This window comes from Odocoileus virginianus, chromosome 24, assembly GCF_023699985.2.
Source record: "Odocoileus virginianus isolate 20LAN1187 ecotype Illinois chromosome 24, Ovbor_1.2, whole genome shotgun sequence".
Taxonomy (NCBI): Eukaryota; Metazoa; Chordata; class Mammalia; order Artiodactyla; family Cervidae; genus Odocoileus; species Odocoileus virginianus.
The window spans coordinates 12,863,282-12,880,592 of record NC_069697.1 but is presented as its reverse complement, the minus strand read 5'-3'; positions in this window follow the sequence as shown (position 1 = coordinate 12,880,592).

The following is a 17,311-nucleotide window of genomic DNA, read 5'->3' as shown; positions in this document are numbered from 1 at the left end:
TCATTCACCCCTGTAATATCAGCACTAAAAATACTGGAAAATATAGGAAAAAAATGCTCAATAAGTTTTAACAAGCAAATAAATAAATGTACCTTTTGTATCAGCTCTCAAATTTCTTCCAACTTATTAAAAATAAAAAACAAATTTGAAACATGGTTTAAAGCCTGTTTATAACTCTTGCCAAACTCTTCAACCCCTCTCCATATATCCTCTTGCCTCATTTACTGCTTTCCAACTACCCTGATCTTATTTGTGATGCTAAATATACCAAACAAACTCACACATCAGAATCTTTGTCTGGATTATTATTGTCACATCACTGATGTGTCTGTCTCCTTTCAATCATCAGCTGGAAATTTTTCTATGTTATTCAGAACAACATATCTTAAACCCATTTTGGTTTATTATAGGAATTCAGTTATTATTAGAATAAATTAACTGCAAATATATGATTTAATTAGACTGTTTAATAAGCAGGTGAAGAGTAAGTGGTGAACTTAAGAAAACTTCTTGATGAAAACCAGTTTGGCGGACATGAAAAACAAAAGCAAGTGCTTTTCAATAAAAAGTATTAACTCTTGTGATTTAAAATATATCCAATGTATTGACTACTCCAACATCTATATATTCAACTTAGTTTTCTCTACTATTTATTTCCTCTGCTGCCTAGTGAACAATTTACACTGTATGTCTAAGAGTACCCAGACTCCAAATTATCTAAAATCCATTTCATTAGCATCCTCCTGAAATCTACTATTCTATTCTGCCAATAGTTGCACGTTAGTTCCCCTGGGAATAAAACTCTAGAAAAGAGATTTATTGACAGAAATCAACACACAAGTTCTGTTGAATGTATGCTGAATTGCTGAAGAGTGTCCAAATTTGGTTCAGATGTTATGCTCTAAGCAGCTAAGGTGAACCAAAGCTTCTGCTCCCAAAAAAAGTAGATATACAGAAGGAAGCCTCAGTATCCCGACCACTAAATAAAATCACTGTCACATTCCAATACCAGCTGAAAAGTAGTAGCTTGAAACAGAATGCATTTTATCAAGATATTTCATGCTTTTAAAGAATATTTTGATAAATAACCATGGGCTTCCCTGGTGACTCAGATGGAAAGAATCCTACTGCAATGCTGGAGACTTGGGTTCAATCCCTGGGGGGAAGATCCCCTGGAGGAAGGCATGACAACCCACTCCATTATTCCTGCCTGGAGAATCCCTATGGACAGAGATATCTGGTGGGCTACAACTCATGGGCTTGCAAGAGTCGGACATGACTGAGCAGTTAAGCACAGCACAAAAGTAGACTTTAGAGTATAAGTGTCAGTTAAGTCCTCAGAAACTGAAGAGATGAAGTGTCCCATGTGGAAAATTAGGGAAACTTACATTTGTTCTTAAGGAAAAAAGGGACAAATAATTGCAATGGCAGGGTGTATTGTCAGATTAGGCAAATACGGAGATGATATGGAATTGAGAACCATATACAGGAAAGCATGCTATAGAAATTTCTAACTGGAGGGAAGTAGTGACTAATTGTTGCTCTTTATAGTTCTGTTTAAATCAATGTATGTTGTTTGGATATAAACATATCTTCTATTCTTACCACCATTCCATTCAATATAGTCTTCCACATTTAAATCTCTCCTGAGGGGAAGTGTGTATTTGTGTGTAGGTGTGTGTCTGTGAGTGTGAATTTTTTATATGTGGAAGCACAATGAAACAAAGATAACAACTGTATGATATTGAAATAATTGTTAAATGGAGACAATTCACTCTGTTAGTTAGAGTCAGCTCTAGATGAGAAAGCAAACTCAAAGCCTTCTAGGAGTTTATGAATGCTAAAAAATAGGACCGTGGAATTCCACTATACATACATGTTAGGTTATTTCTCAGGACAACCTGCCTTGTTGCAAATCTCCCTTTTTAAATTGTAAACTGCTGAAATCAGATAATATATTTTATTCAGACATTGTCAGGTTGCATTTATTGGAACAAGTTCTCTAAAGCATAAACAGGAGACTTTTTTTTTTAATCTTTGCCCCTCACTTTTTTTTTTTTTGTTTGTTTTGTTTTCTTGCATTTAGTTTCTTAGGTTATATCCTTCCATCTCTGCAGTTGAAAACTAAGTCCGGGTTAATGTTTAATTGTCTACTGTTTTGTAAAAGGTTGTCCCAAACTTAGCGGTTTAAAATAGCAATATCTATTACATCACCATTTCTGTGCAATAGGAATCCAGACATGGCTCAACTGGGCCTTCAGGCTCTGGGTCTTTCACAAATGGGCAGTTATGGTATTGGGCAGGGCTGAGATCTCATCTGTAAACTTAAATAGAATGGATCCATTTGAAAGTTCATTCTACTCATCATTAGCAGGATTTTTAAAATTTATTTATTTATTTTTGGTACAGGCTGTTGAATAGGCCTCAGTTTCTAAAAAGCTATTGACAGTAAGCTTCCCTTGCTTTCTTGTTACATGGGTCTTTCCATGAAACAGTTCTTAACAAGGTAGCTGGCTTCATCAGAGTAAGTATGCATGAGGTCAGAACAAAAGTATCAGCAAAACAGAACTCAGAGTCTTTGGGAACGTAACCTCCATAGTGATGTCACATTAGCTTTGCAATAAAGGGACAGAATTATACAAAGACATGAATATCAGTAGGCAAGATTATTGTGGGCCATCTTGGAAGTTGCCTACTAACACCCATGAATGTTAAGGCAACTCTTAAGTAAACGAAACATGTCTGATGACTTCAAACCACAAAACACAGCCTTGGTTAAGTCATTTGAAAATTTAGTCAAGTGTGTTTGCCAAATTTTCAGTGTTAAGTTAAAAATTATTCCCTGATCCTTTCCCAGTTCAAGTCTGTTTGGAAAGATGATCTGTTTGCTTTTCTCTTTTCCCAGCCAACTTCCAAGTCTCTGATCCAGAACTGGACGTTGCATATGTACAGAGAAAACAGCCACATTTTCTTTAATAAAAATGTTGCCCTCTGGAGTGACTTAAAAAAAAAAGTGGGTGGTCTGCCCTTTCTTATCATGTTAAACCAAGTTTATGATATTTTCAGGGTGAGGTACAAAGAATGAACACATATAGGAGTAAAGTTATAACTCAACTTTCAGGACTTCAGAGATTTTTAGTTGGATTTTTGCTTTTAAAAAATTGTATGGATGTTGCCAATCAATTAGGGGCTGGCAGTTATTTAAAGATGTCTTGATCAGGGCAAACATATCTCTATACTTTTGAGTCATTTTGTATTTGTTCAGCTACAGAGTTTGTAGTGGTACCTCTATTGCCTTTCTTCTAAGTCTTATTATACCTCAAGGTAGTTTTTTTTTTTCAATTGTATTCAAGACAAAAGCATCTTAACTCTCTTGTGGCATGGCATACATCTGGTTCTTGGTAAAAACAGATGCTTTATCCCAACAAGCTCTGGGAGGGTGAGCCACCCAAAGCTGATACTTTTCTACCTGCTAGTTATATCATTTCTTTCCCTTTAGATATCTCTGTAGGACTCATGGGCTTCCCAGATGGATCAGGAATAAAGAAACTGCCTGCCAATGCAGGAGATGTGGGTTTGATCACTGCGTGGGGAAGACCCCTGGAGGAGGAAATGGTAACCCACTTCAGTATTCTTACTGGGATAATCCCATGGACAGAGGAGCCTGGTGGTCTACAGTCCATGAGGTCACTAAAAGTTGGACATGCCCAAAGTGACTTAGCACACATACATGCACATAGGACTCACATGCCATTGCACTTTTCATGAGGGCATTAATCAAGTTCACTGAGTTTGCTTAAAGCTTCACTTCCCACTCATCTCTCACCCTGGTGGAGGAAGTGGAACTTAAAACAGACCTTAGCTTTGTCATTAAATTTTATTCTAACCTCTAACTCCAGATGCTTTTAGACTTTATAATATGAGTGAATGTGGAAAAACTTTTTAAAAAATTAGAACCTTTTTTGTTCATCCTTTGAAAAACTTCTGCAGTCTTGTTTCTTACTTTAGACTATGATATTTGTGTTGGTAATTCCATAAGCTATACCTCCTACATAGAGGTGGGCTCCATAAATATTTTTAAATAAGTGAATATTATTATGCTAATTAACTATTATATCCTTTCATGATTTTCCAATTGTGATAGATAATGGAATAATTAACCATATCATGTTTTATATGCTGTGCATCAAGTGTCCAGACATCTCATGAAGCATTTTCTTAGGACAGTCTCCCCAGAAGCAGACTCCAGAGTTGAGGATAAGTTTACAAGTGATATAACACATTAGCTATTTTGCTTCCCTAGATATTCTCTTTCCTATGAGGAACAGTGATTTTTACTTTTTTAATGCAGACCATTTGTTAAAGTCTTTATTGAATTTGTTACAATATTGCTCATGTTTTTTTAATGTTTTGGTTTTTTGTTTGCAAGGCATGTGTGATCTTAGCTCCCCGACCAGGAATGAACCTACATCACCTTCTTTGGAAGACAAAGTCTTAACCACCGGGCCACCAGGAAAGTCCTCAAAAGGTGGTTTTTTGACACTGCCTGTATTGCAGTGGTTGGATAAGTCTATTTAATTCAGTGATACAATCATGGTGAGTGTGCACCTGAAGTATATAATCTGTAAGTTCTAAATTTGAAATCTTGACGTCTCCACATCTGTAGCATACCACCTGAATGTGCCCTATCTTCTCTAATCTCCGAAGCTAAGCAGGATCAGGCATGATTTATATTTGGATGGGAGACTCCTCCCCCATTTTCTCTCTCATTGGTTCAGACTATAGGAAAGACATTAAATGTGTTATGTATACTGATCCCCTCTATTCTCAAAATTTATCACTAAATCTATAAAGTAGACATTTTAATGGCTCATTAAAAGGAAATACATGCACTCGCATACACATTCACACATACATGTATACATGCACACTCATACATAATATCTACATCTATCTACTACCATTCTATTTACAATATAGAATTACAACATAAAATAAGAACTAGATCCTTCATTTGAAAGAATATTAAGGGACAAAATAGAAGTTGGAAGCAATGAGTAATGTGGGGTGACACAGTAGAGAGAAAGAGCAGTGTTCGGGATGGCTAGTGACACCGGGGAGGAACAGTGAGATTCCTGGTCCAGAGGATGTAATGCTGGCTCATTGCAAATAGAAGCAGTTGAACTTCACCTGCTACCAAGTCATTCAAGTAAGACTTGGCAGATTCACCTCCCTTCACACAAAAAGGCTGTTAGAAAGAGATACATAAGTCAGTTAAAATAATAAGAAATTAGCAATACAGGACAAGCACAGATCCAAAAACCAAATATCTCATGGTAATCAGTATTAGAGAAGAACCAAATACATACCCAAACAGGAGGATAAAACCAAGACAGTACTCATAGGAAAATATAGAGTATTAAATGTTGTTATTTTAAGTAACAAAGACAAAAAGAAATTGCTATAGATAAAGTTGGAATTAATGGATTGGAAAACAACTGTATAATTCATTAATTAAAATTCCTGCTTTTTACAGACACTATTGAATCAGCAAATCTATGCTAATTGTGATTAGAGAAGAAAGGGAGAAGGCATTTACAAGCAAGACTGGGGACAAAAAGAATACAAAGCTTAAGATTTAAGGAAGAGTGGTAAATAAGTATAAAGGGTGAATGCTGTGTTCAATTTATGGTAATAAATCTGACAACATAGACAAATGGTCAATTTTCTGGGAAAAATATACATTTCCAAAATTGGCTCAGAAAAAAAGTATAGTTCCTCAAGAGATCAATAACTGAAGTAGATGTAAAAAAGGTAGTAAATTTTCTACATATAAAGGGAGACAGTGCCAAGGCAGTTTCAGAGAGCAAGCATTCAAGAAAGAGATCATTTTCATGTTCTATAAAATATTCTGGAGGATTTTTTTTAAGTGGAGAGCTTTCTAATACATTTTTACAAGGATTATAGAGTCCTGATACAAATTTCCTTAAAACAAAAAGAGTACTAATAAACAAACAGATCTGGCCAATCTCACTGGCTAACATAGGTGCTCAAAATATAAAAAATGAATAATTGCATTGCAAAAATAACTAGATCTTATTAAAATGAACTAATATAAAATATGTATAATTATCAAAAGACTTATTTCAGACTTGCAAGGTTTTATAATGTAACAACACCCTACACCAGAGCATTACATTTGTTACAGCTGATAACTACAGTAATATATTATAGGGGCTTCCCACTATGGTGCTAATGGTAAAGAACCTGCCTACCAGTGCAGGAGACTTAAAGTCCTTAGCTTATATTAGGGAATACCCTTGATGTTACACATTCTGTGGTATTGTAAAAATGTGTAATGACATGTATCCATCATTAAAGTACCATACCGAATATTTTCACTGCTCTAAAATTTCCTCTACTCTGCCTGTTCATCTCTCCCCACTGTCTAGTTCCTGGAAACCACTGATATTTTTGCTGTCCCTTCAGTTTCCCATTGTCCATTATGTCATATTGCTGAAGTCATGCATGTAGCCTTTTTAGGCTGGCTTCTTTTATTTAGTAATATGCATTTAAAATTCTTTTATGTCTTTTCATGGCCTAATAATTTTTCTTTTCTTTTTTTTTTTTTTTTTTTTAGTGCTACTGAGTAATACTCCATTGTTTGGATATACCATTTTATTAGCCATTCACATTCCAAAAGAAATACTGATTGCTTCTAAGTTTTAGAAATTATAAATAAAGCTGTTATAAAAATCATAGGCAGGTTTCTACATGAACATAAATCTTCAGGTCCTCTGGGAATATAACACAGACCAAGGTTCTTGAATTGTGTAGCAAGAGTGTGTTTAGTTTCATTAAAAACAAAAACAAGCTATCTTCCACAGTGATTGTATCATTTTGCATTCCCACCATCAAAGAATGTGAGTTCCTATTGCTTTATATTCTTACCAGCATTTATTGTTGTCAGTATTCTGGATACTGGCTCTTCTAATAGTTATGTAGTGGTATCTCATTGTTATTTTAATTTGTATTGCTCTGTGACTTTGATGTGGAGCATCTTATTGTATGCTTATTTACAACTTGTATATCTTTTTTGATGAAGTGTCTATTAAAAATTTTGCCCCATCTTTAAAATTGTGTTATGTGTTTTCTTATTGGTGAGTTTTAAAATCTTTGTGTATTTTGAATAATGATCCTTTATTGGATGTGTCTTCTGCAAATAAATTATTCTAGTCTATGATCTGTCTTCTCATTCTCTTGACATTGTCTTTCACAGAGCAGAATTTTTAATTTTAATGAAATTCAGCTTATCAAATATTTCTTTCATGGGTAACATCTTTTTGGTTATACCTAAAATGTCATTGTCATACCCAAGGTCATGTAGATTTTCTCTTGTGTTATTTTCTAAGAGCTTTAAATTTTTGTTTTATATTTAGGCCTATGATAGAGTTAATTTTTTGAAGGGTATACAAATTGTGTTTCATTATTTGTATGTGGATGTCCATTGTTCCAGTACCATTTGTTGATGATAAAACAGTTTATGATTATTATTTGAATAAATTGTTATCTCTTAGATCAATTAAGATTAAGAAAATTAGAAGTTTTTATTTTATATTCACATATTCTTTCTTTAGTATTCCACCTTTCCTTATGTAGATTTGAGTTTTCTGACCTCTATTTTTTTCCCCTCCTCTTCAAAGAACTCATTTTAACATTGTTTGAAGTTCAGCCTTTGTTTCTACCTGAAACAAATACTTTCAATTTTCCTTTGTCTGAGAAAGTCCTTGTGTCTCCTTCATTTGGAAAAATAATTTTGCAGGGTAAAGATTTCTAGGTTAGCGGGTTTTTTGTTTTTGTTTTTCTCTCAATATTTTACATTATTTTACTCTCTTCTCACTTGCATGATTTCTGAGGAGAAGCTGGAGGTTTCTACTGAGATATCTTCAAACTCAGAGATTCTTCCTTCAGCTGTATACAGTGTACTAATAAAGTTATTCTTCATTTTGTTAGTGTTTTTGACCTCTGAGATTGATCAGATTTTCAGTCCCCTTTTAGAATTACCATTTCTCTGCCTAAAATGTCCATCTGTTTTGTAGGTTGTCTACTTTATCCATTAGAGTCATTAGCATCTTAACCAGTTGTTTTAAATCACCACCCTGATAATTCTAACATCCCTGCCATGTCTAGTTTTGATGTTTTCTGTTTCTTCAAATTGAATTGTTTGCTTTTTAGAATGTCTTGCAATTTTTTTTTTTTTTTTTCTGATAGCTGGACAGGATGTGCCACATAAAGAAAGAAAATGAAGTTGCTCAGTCGTGTCTGACTCTTTGCGACCCCATCGACTGTAGCCTACCAGGCTCCTCCATCCATGGGATTTTCCAGGCAATAGTACTGGAGTGGGTTGTCATTTCCTTCTCCAGGGGATCTTCCAGACCCAGGGATTGAACCCGGGTCTCCCTCATAGTAGACAGGCGCTTTACCGTTTGTGCCACCTAACCATATAAAGGAACTGCTACGAATAAACCTTCAGTAATGAGGTTCAGAGAATTGAAGAGACGGGAAGCTTCCTGCAGACCTTAGACTGGTCTCAGTTATTTAGAGAGCCTACACCTCTGGACTATGAACTTCACCAGTATTTGTAAGTTTTTATTTTTTAATTTTTCTCTCCCCTTAAGATGGGAGAGAGTGTCCAAAGTAGGGTGGAGTTGAAGGTTTGCTTTCCCTCAGACTAGTTAGGCTCTGACAACACTCCAACAGCTTAGGCTCTGATTAATTGGTTTCTCTTGATGGCAGGCCTTGTTATGAATGAAAGAGAGCTCTGACATATTTTTAAAATGCTATTCTTCCCTTGTGGAAGTATGAGGTGACTTTTCTCCAGTATCTACTATGAGAACCTGGTCAAACTCTTACAGGTAAATCTCACAAAACTGGGTAACAGAGGGTGGGGGGACTATAAATGAATCCTCTTGGGAGTTTTTAACTTTCAGAATTGTTTACAGTGAAACTCAGCAATTTGCCAATAAACTACAGCATAGATTTTTCCACTCTGGTGTTGGTTTCCAGGGTAATTTTCTTTCATGAGTCTTTGCTCAGGGAAACCTAAGACTTCACTGTGGTCTTCTCACTGTCCTGCCAGTCTCAGGGGCAGTGCTTCGGTTTGTGTCCTCACCTCTCAAATATTGTAAAAAAAACTGTTGATTTTTCATTTGTTCAGCTTTTTGCTTATTGTTAGGACGGGATGATGACTTACATATATAAATAGAGGCTAAAAGTCCCTGCGCAGGAATTTTTGTATATTAATTATACTTCAAAAAAGCTGTCAAAAAATAAAAGGATGTATATTTCATGTTGTATGAAGCTTATTCTTCATGACGATTAAAGAAGGCAAGATTGACAAGACTATGAGGGTAAAAGCACTTTCATACACAACGTGAACAATGATAAAATCCCTATGGAGATTTGAATAAAATCTTATAAAACACATTTATTTTGTTTCTTTGCTAAGCAGTCTCATTTCTAGGAATTTTCCCTAAAGACACATATTTACTAATTGGAAAATAGATAAACAATGACATAATATCAAAAGCAAAATATATGCACAAATAAATTCACAAATACAATTTTCAAGCAATATGTTAGAAATAATCCAATAGCATGCATAGATCATTGACTGGAAAAAATACATAAATCTATAATGGAACATAATACTGTTAAATTTTCATTTATGAACACATGTGTATGTATTTTTGTTGTAATCTAATGAGAATACTATGCAGCTATAAAAATATTAAAAAATCTCTGTGAACTAATATGGTGTGTTTTCTAGTCTACAGAGTTTAAAAACAAGGTCTATCAGTGTATATAATATGTTACTTTTTATGCAAGAAATACAAATAAGGCTAGTTTTGAAGAATTTATACAGGAACAAAAGACTTCCAAAACTAATGAAATTAGGTGTTTACAGGAGTAAGTTTGAAAGTGGTAAAAATGTGGAATCAACTTTTATGAATATATCTTTTCGTACAGCTTTGAATTTAAAATCATACATCTAAATGTTATTATCATACATCTAAAACTCAAGTTAAATTTCTTTATGAGAGTAGTAAGTAAAGATATTTATTTATATTTTCACGAACAACTGTTCTTACTCTAGATGAAGAGAGATGCAGATTCAGGGAAAGGAGATGAGAGGAGAATTATGTTGAACTGTAATTAAAGGCATCAAGGCTAAGCCATTGTTAAAAGACAAGAAAGCTGACTCCTCATTAGCAATGGGCATATTCTATGCCCACTCTAAATACTATTCCCTACTGACAAAAAAAAAAAAAAAAAAAAGCAACCAACCAACAAACCAAATAAACAAAACAAACAAAAAAAATGCTTCTTGTAGAAATAATTGGTTATTGTTCTGGGTCAGGAGCATCTCAAAGTAAGGTAAAATATCTAATTGTCCAATAAAGTGAAGAAAATGCTCGCAGGCTAATGGAGATCTGGCAAAAATACACAGGAGCCAGATTAAACAGCTCCCACTGGCAGAAAATGAGCTTCAAAATGAATAATGACAGAAATAAATTCCAACATACTGATGTCCAAAAAAGAATATACAAGTCTGTACTTACCCTAAAACAAAATAATACTTAAAAAGTAACAGAGGGGCAAAGGAAAAACTTTTCTTTATAAAGTAATGCTACTAAGCAAACACGGACTTCACATCACTGAAAATTCAGGGTATGTTTTGTAGAAGACATCCATTCACATAAAGCACTTTACAGAAATGAACTTAAAAATGAATATTCTGGAATGTTGTATTTGAAATGTCCTATGTATTTATAAGCATTCATAATGAACTCTAGTTTAAAACATTAAGTTACAGTGACATAAGCTCACTTCAGTTCAGTTCAGTTCAGTCACTCAGTCGTGTCCAACTCTTTGCGACCCCATGAACCACAGCATGCCAGGCCTCCCTGTCCATCACCAACTCCCGAGTCCACCCAAACCCATGTCCACCTAGTCGGTTATGCCATCCAACCATCTCATCCTCTGTCATCCCCTTCTCCTCCTGCCCTCAATCTTTCCAAGAGTCAGGGTCTTTTCAAATGAGTCAGCTCTTCGCATCAGGTGGCCAAGGTATTGGAATTTCAGCTTCAACATCAGTCCTTCCAATGAACACTTAAAAATTGGTAAAAATGTAAGTCACAATCCTTTTCCAAATTATGGGTATATATTTTAAGTTCTATGGGTAAAGATGGGTATTGCTTTTTAAGTATGCATATCATCATATATGAAGAAAAGTGTTAGTTGCACAGTTGTGTCTGATTCTTTGTGACCCCATGGACTGTAGCCCACCAGGCTTCTCTGTTCATGGAATTTTCCAGGCAAGAACACTGGAGTGGGTTTCCATTTCCTTCTCCAGGGGATCTTCCCAATGCAAGGATCAAACCTGGGTCTCCTGCATTGCAGGCTGATTCTTTACTGTCTGAGTCATCAGGGAAGCCCATGATCATACATGACACACAGTCAAATATATTTGGTTATATAAATAATGCAAAATATATATATGTCTTATACCTCATTTTGCTTAAAATACATCATGTACTCCTATTATGAAGTAAAAAAAAAATCCAAACTTCTTCTCAGCTCCTATATATAAGGCTCTGCCTGGACTGACCCTTCCCTTCCTTCTTCCACGTTCTACACTTGTATGTACACAATTCATTGTCTCATGGTTGAACCTACCAAGCTCTTTCCTGCCTCAGAGCATTAGACCCGGGTTCAATCCTGGGTTTGGGAAGATCCCCTGGAGAAGCAAATGGCAACCCACTCCAATATTCTTGCCTGGAAAATCCCATGGACAGAGGAGCCTGGTGGTCCATAGTTCACAGGGTTGCAAAGAGTCAGACACAACTGAGTGACTGATACTTTCACTTTACTTTTCAATGGTTTCCCTCCCATTCTTTTCATAAGTTTGCTTGTTATTATTTTTATCAGACAAAATATTTTAGCTGACCACCTCATACTCTCAATTGCTTTATTCTTCTCCTTAGGCTATCATTATTCCTTCAGAGAACTTAAAAAAAAAAATTGTCAATATTTACTTTCATTTGTTCACATGTTTAGTGTTTGTTTCTTCCACTAGACTTTGAATTCCATACTCCTTATAGAATGTATATTAACCATGATTTCTCTATGGCCTGATATGGTGCATAGCATGTACTATGGGTATCAATAGAAGTTTTGTAAACATGGGGATGAATCTATCTTAGCCATTATTGTAAACAACTCATGCTTTAGTATAAACAATTGTCTTATTATTTAAAGTGATTTTAATATAAAACATTTTATTTTGCTTCCAATGTATTTAGCATAGGTATTCACTCCAGTATTCTGGCCACAAAATTCCCATGAACTGTATAAAAAGGCAAAAACATATGACACCAAAAGTTGAGTACCCCAGGTTGGAAGGTGCCCAATATGCTGCTGGGAAGAGCAGAGGACAATTACTCCAGAAAGAATAGCTTTCTATTCTGGAGCTAAAAAATAGCTCCAGAAAGAATGAAATGGCTGAGACAAAGCAGAAATGACACTCAGTTGTGGATGTGTCTGTTGATGAAAGTAAAATCTGATGTTGTAAAAAATAGTATTGCATAGGAACCTGAAATGTTAGGTACATGAATCAAGGTAAATTGAATGTGGTCTTGTAGGAGATATCAAGAATAAACATCAACATCTTGAGAATCAGTGAACTAAAATGGACAGAAATGAGTGAATTTAATTCAGATGACCATTATATCTACTACTGTGTGCAAGAATCCCATAGAAGAAAGGTAGTAGCCTTCATAATCAACAAAAGAGCCTTAAATGCAATACTTGGGTGCAATCTCAAGAATGACAGAATGATCTGTTTGTTTCCAAGGCAAACCATTCAACATCATAGTAATTCAAGTCTATGCCCCAACCACCAAAGAAGCTGAAGTTGATCAGTTTTATGAAGACTTACAAGACCTCTTAGAGCTAACACCAAAAAAAAGATGTCCTATTCATCACAGGTGATTGGAATGCAAAAGTAGAAAGTCAAGTGATAACTGGAGAAACAGGCAAGTTTGGCCTTGGGGTACAAAATGAAGCAGTGCAAAGGCTAACAGAATTCTGATGAAAGAATGCACTGGTCATAGCAAATACCCTTGTTTAACAACACAAAAGATTACTTTACACATGGAAATCACCAAATGGTCAATACAGAAATCACATTGACTAGATTCTTTGTAGCTGAAGAAGCTGTCTGCAGTTAGCAAAAACAAGACCTGGATCTGCCTGTGGCTCAAATCATCAGCTCCTTATAGCAAAATTCAGGCTTAAACTAAAGAAAGCAGGTAAAACCAGTAGGCCAGTCAGGTGTGACCTAAATCAAATCCCCTGTAATTTAACAGTAGAGGTGACAAAATAGAGTCAAGAGATTAGATCTAGTAAACAGAGTGCCTGAAGTGCTATGGACAAAGGTTCATAATATTGTATAGGAGGCAGTGAACAAAATCATCTCAAAGAAAAAGAAATGCGAGAGGCAAAGTGGATGTCGGAGGAGGCTTTATAAATAGCTAGGGAAAGAAAAGTGAAAAGCAAGGGGGAAAAGAAAGGGTCACCCAGCTGAATGTAGAGTTCCACAGAATAGCAAGGAGAGAAAAGAAGGCCTTCTTCAATGAACAATGCAATGAAGTAGAGGGACAAAATAGAAAGGGAAAGACTCAAGACCTCTTCAATCAAATTGGAAACATCAGAGGAACATGCAAAGATGGGCCAGTAAAGGACAGAAATGGTAAAAACATAATAGAAGCAGAGGAAATCAAGAAGGATGACAAGAATACAGAGCACTGTACAAAAAGATCTTAATGAACTGGATAACCACAATGGTGTGGTCACCCAACCAGAACCAGACATTCTGGAGTGTGAAGTCAAGTGGCCCTTAGGAGTCACTACTGCTATTAAAGCTAGTGGAGATGATGACATTCCAGTAGAGGTATTTAAAATCCTAAAAGATGATGCTGTTAAAATATTGTACTCAGTATGTCAGCAAGTTTGAAAAATCCAGCAGTGGCCACAGGACTGTCAAAGGTCATTATTCATCCCAATTCCCAAAAAGGGCTGTACTAAACAATGCTCAAACTACTGGACAATTGCACTCATCTCCCATGTTAGTAAGATTATGCTCAAAATCCTTCAAGCTAGCCTTCAGCAGTATGTGAACCAAGAACTTGCAGATGTTCAAGCTGGGTTTAGAAAAGGCAGAGGAACCAGAGATCAAATTCACTGGAAAAAAAAACAAAGGAATTCCAGAAAATCATCTACTTCTGTTTCATTGACTATGCTAAATCCTTTATGTGGATCATAACAAACTTTGGAAAAGTCTTAAAGAGATGGGAATACCAGACCATCTCACCGGTCTCCTAAGAAACCTGTATGAGGGTCAGGAAGTAACAGTTATAACTATATAAGGAATAACTGACTGGTTCAAAATTGAGAAAAGAGTATCACAAGGCTGTTTATTATCACGCTGTCTATTTAACTTATATGCAGAACATATCATGCAAAATGCCAGAGTGGATGAAACTCAAGCTGGAATCAAGAATTCCAGGAGAAATATCAACAGTCTCATATATGCAGATGACACCACTCTAAAGGCACAACATGAAGAGGAACAAAGAGCCTCTTGATGAGGGTGAAAGAGGAGAGTGAAATAGCTGGCATAAAACTCAATATTAAAAAAAAAACCCAAAACTAAGATTGTTGCATCCAGTCCCATCACTTCATGGCAAATAGAAGGGGGGAAAGTGGAAGCAGTGACAGATTTCCTCTTCTTGGGCTCTAACGTCACTGTGGATGTTGATTGCAGCCATGAAATTAGAAGATGCTTGCTTCTTGGCAGAAAAGCCATGACAAACCTGGATAGTGTATTAAAAATAAATTCATCACTTTGCTGACAAAGGTCTGCATAGTTAAGGCTGTGATCTTTCCAGTAGTCATGTACAGATGTCAGAGTTGGACCATAAGTAAGGCAGAGCATCAAAGAATTGATGCTTTCAACTGTGATGCTGGAGAAGACTCTTGAGAGTCCCTTCAAAAAAAAGGAGATCACACCATTCAATCCTAATGGAAATCAACCCTAAATGCTCATTGGAAGGACTGATGCTAGAGTTGAAGCTGATGGCTACCTGATGCGAACAGCCAACTCTCTGGAAAGATCCTGATGTTGGGAAAGACTGAAGGCAGAAGGAGAAGAGGGTGACAGAGGATGAGATGGTTGGATGGCATCGTCAATTCAATGGATATGAACTTGGACAAACTCCAGGAGATGGTGAGGGAACAGGGAGGCCTGGTGTGTCACAGTCCATGGGGTCACAATGAGTTAGACACAACTTGGCAACTGAACACAAACACACATTCACCTGGTGCTCTGGGAACAACAAAGGTGAACTGAACGTGTAGCAAACACTGTCAACTTGAATCCTCAGTACATGTCTAAAAACTCTGGTGAGTCACCAGGATTTGCTTTGTATAAAGAATGTAGATGATTCTTGTGGGAGAGGATGGGAGCGTGGAAGTGACATTAAGTAAGAAATCATATCTAGTAAAAAAAATAAATAAATGTCCTAGTCATTAGAAGGAAAATAATTCAAAAAAGGTCCCTGAGTGTTCTGCTTCCTTTTTTCCAGAAAGATAAAGCTTCATGTTTCTCATTTAAATGTGTCATTATCCCAGCATTATGAACTCAAACCTGAATTAGGGGAAGAGAAAGGTGCAACAACTTAAAAATGATGCAACTCTTTTCAGACAAACTTCTGTGAGATGTTGGAATGGAAAAGTAGCATTATGTGGGCAACAATATAAAGAGAGGATGATATGAAGATTGGGGAAGGTAGAGGTTGACTATTCGCTTCAGCCCAGTGTAAATCCAGGTACAGAGGACTTCAGTAGGTGGAGGGCCAAAAACCAAGTTCTGTGTGGATAATAGGCATCTGACCAGAGGAACAGGTTTTTCTTATGACACTCATTAAACAACTCCATTAGGCTCCAAAAGATAAGAAAAGAGCACATGGAGAGGAAGTATTATTTGCAATAATGGTTGAAAAAAGATAAACTTTGCTGTCACATGACTTCATTTTTACTTTCAGTCCACTATGACCCAAGGTTTCACATAGTCCTTGTTTTTGAAGAGTTCACAGACTACTTACCAGTAATATATTACAGAGATTCTGAAGCCAACATGTAAAGATTTCAAATATTCCTATAATAGGTCTGTATAGAGAAAGTAAATGATAAAATAAAGTGTAAGAGATGAGCTATTTTGGAGATTTTAAAAGATAAACTATTACCCTACAAGGGTACAGAGAAGTAATTTGGATAAGCAAATTTTAAAAAGAACTCAAATAAAAGATTGCTAGGGATTATCATTTACATCAAAAAAGAAAGAAAATGAATTATTAGCTTATTGAACTCTTTGTAGCTGTGCAAACTTTTATTAAAAAGTAAAAGGAAACATTTTCTTATATAGGCACCTCATTAATCAGAATCAGCAAAATCCACTTAGTTACATACTGACCTTTAGCTTGAGAGGAGATTACGTAAAATATAATACAGAAAATAGTCTTAAAAATTTGTTATAATTTTGATGACATAGTTTTTATTTTGATCTCTACTATTGATAATTTTACTAATTAAGGAAGTCCTTAAGTCATCTCTAGAATTTTAAATATATGAATTTTCAACTTGAAAGAAATTATAGAAGTATAAGGTTAATTTTCAACCTATTTATTAGTAGTGATTTGTTACCATTATTAAAGCATTAGAGTTTCACATTGAAAAATGGGCAAAATACTGAAAAAAAAGTGTTTGCAAAATGCTTCTCTAAATATACACACATATACATAAAATTAAGTGCATTGTTCAAAGCATAAATGCTTGTATTCGCTTAACGCTTTTATAATTTCTATACTTAATAGTCTCTAGAAGTTAAATTAGGTGAAGTTCTAGGAAAAATCATTAAATATGATCTTTCTGAAGCATAATTCTGGAGCACCCAATCCATTCTGGCTCATAATTTTATTCATCACAATTTTTTTTTGCAGTGATAGGAATTGTTAGATTCAGTATTTTGGGTTTTTTTGATCAGGAGGTGTTAGACTTTATTGCCTGAGGTGGTATAATTTGTTCTCTATGAAATATGGTGAGCATCACCTTACTTTTTTACTAAGTGTATATTTATAACCTTGAGAAGCAAATGTACTGTATCCACATGGCTAGCATTTATTGTTTTATG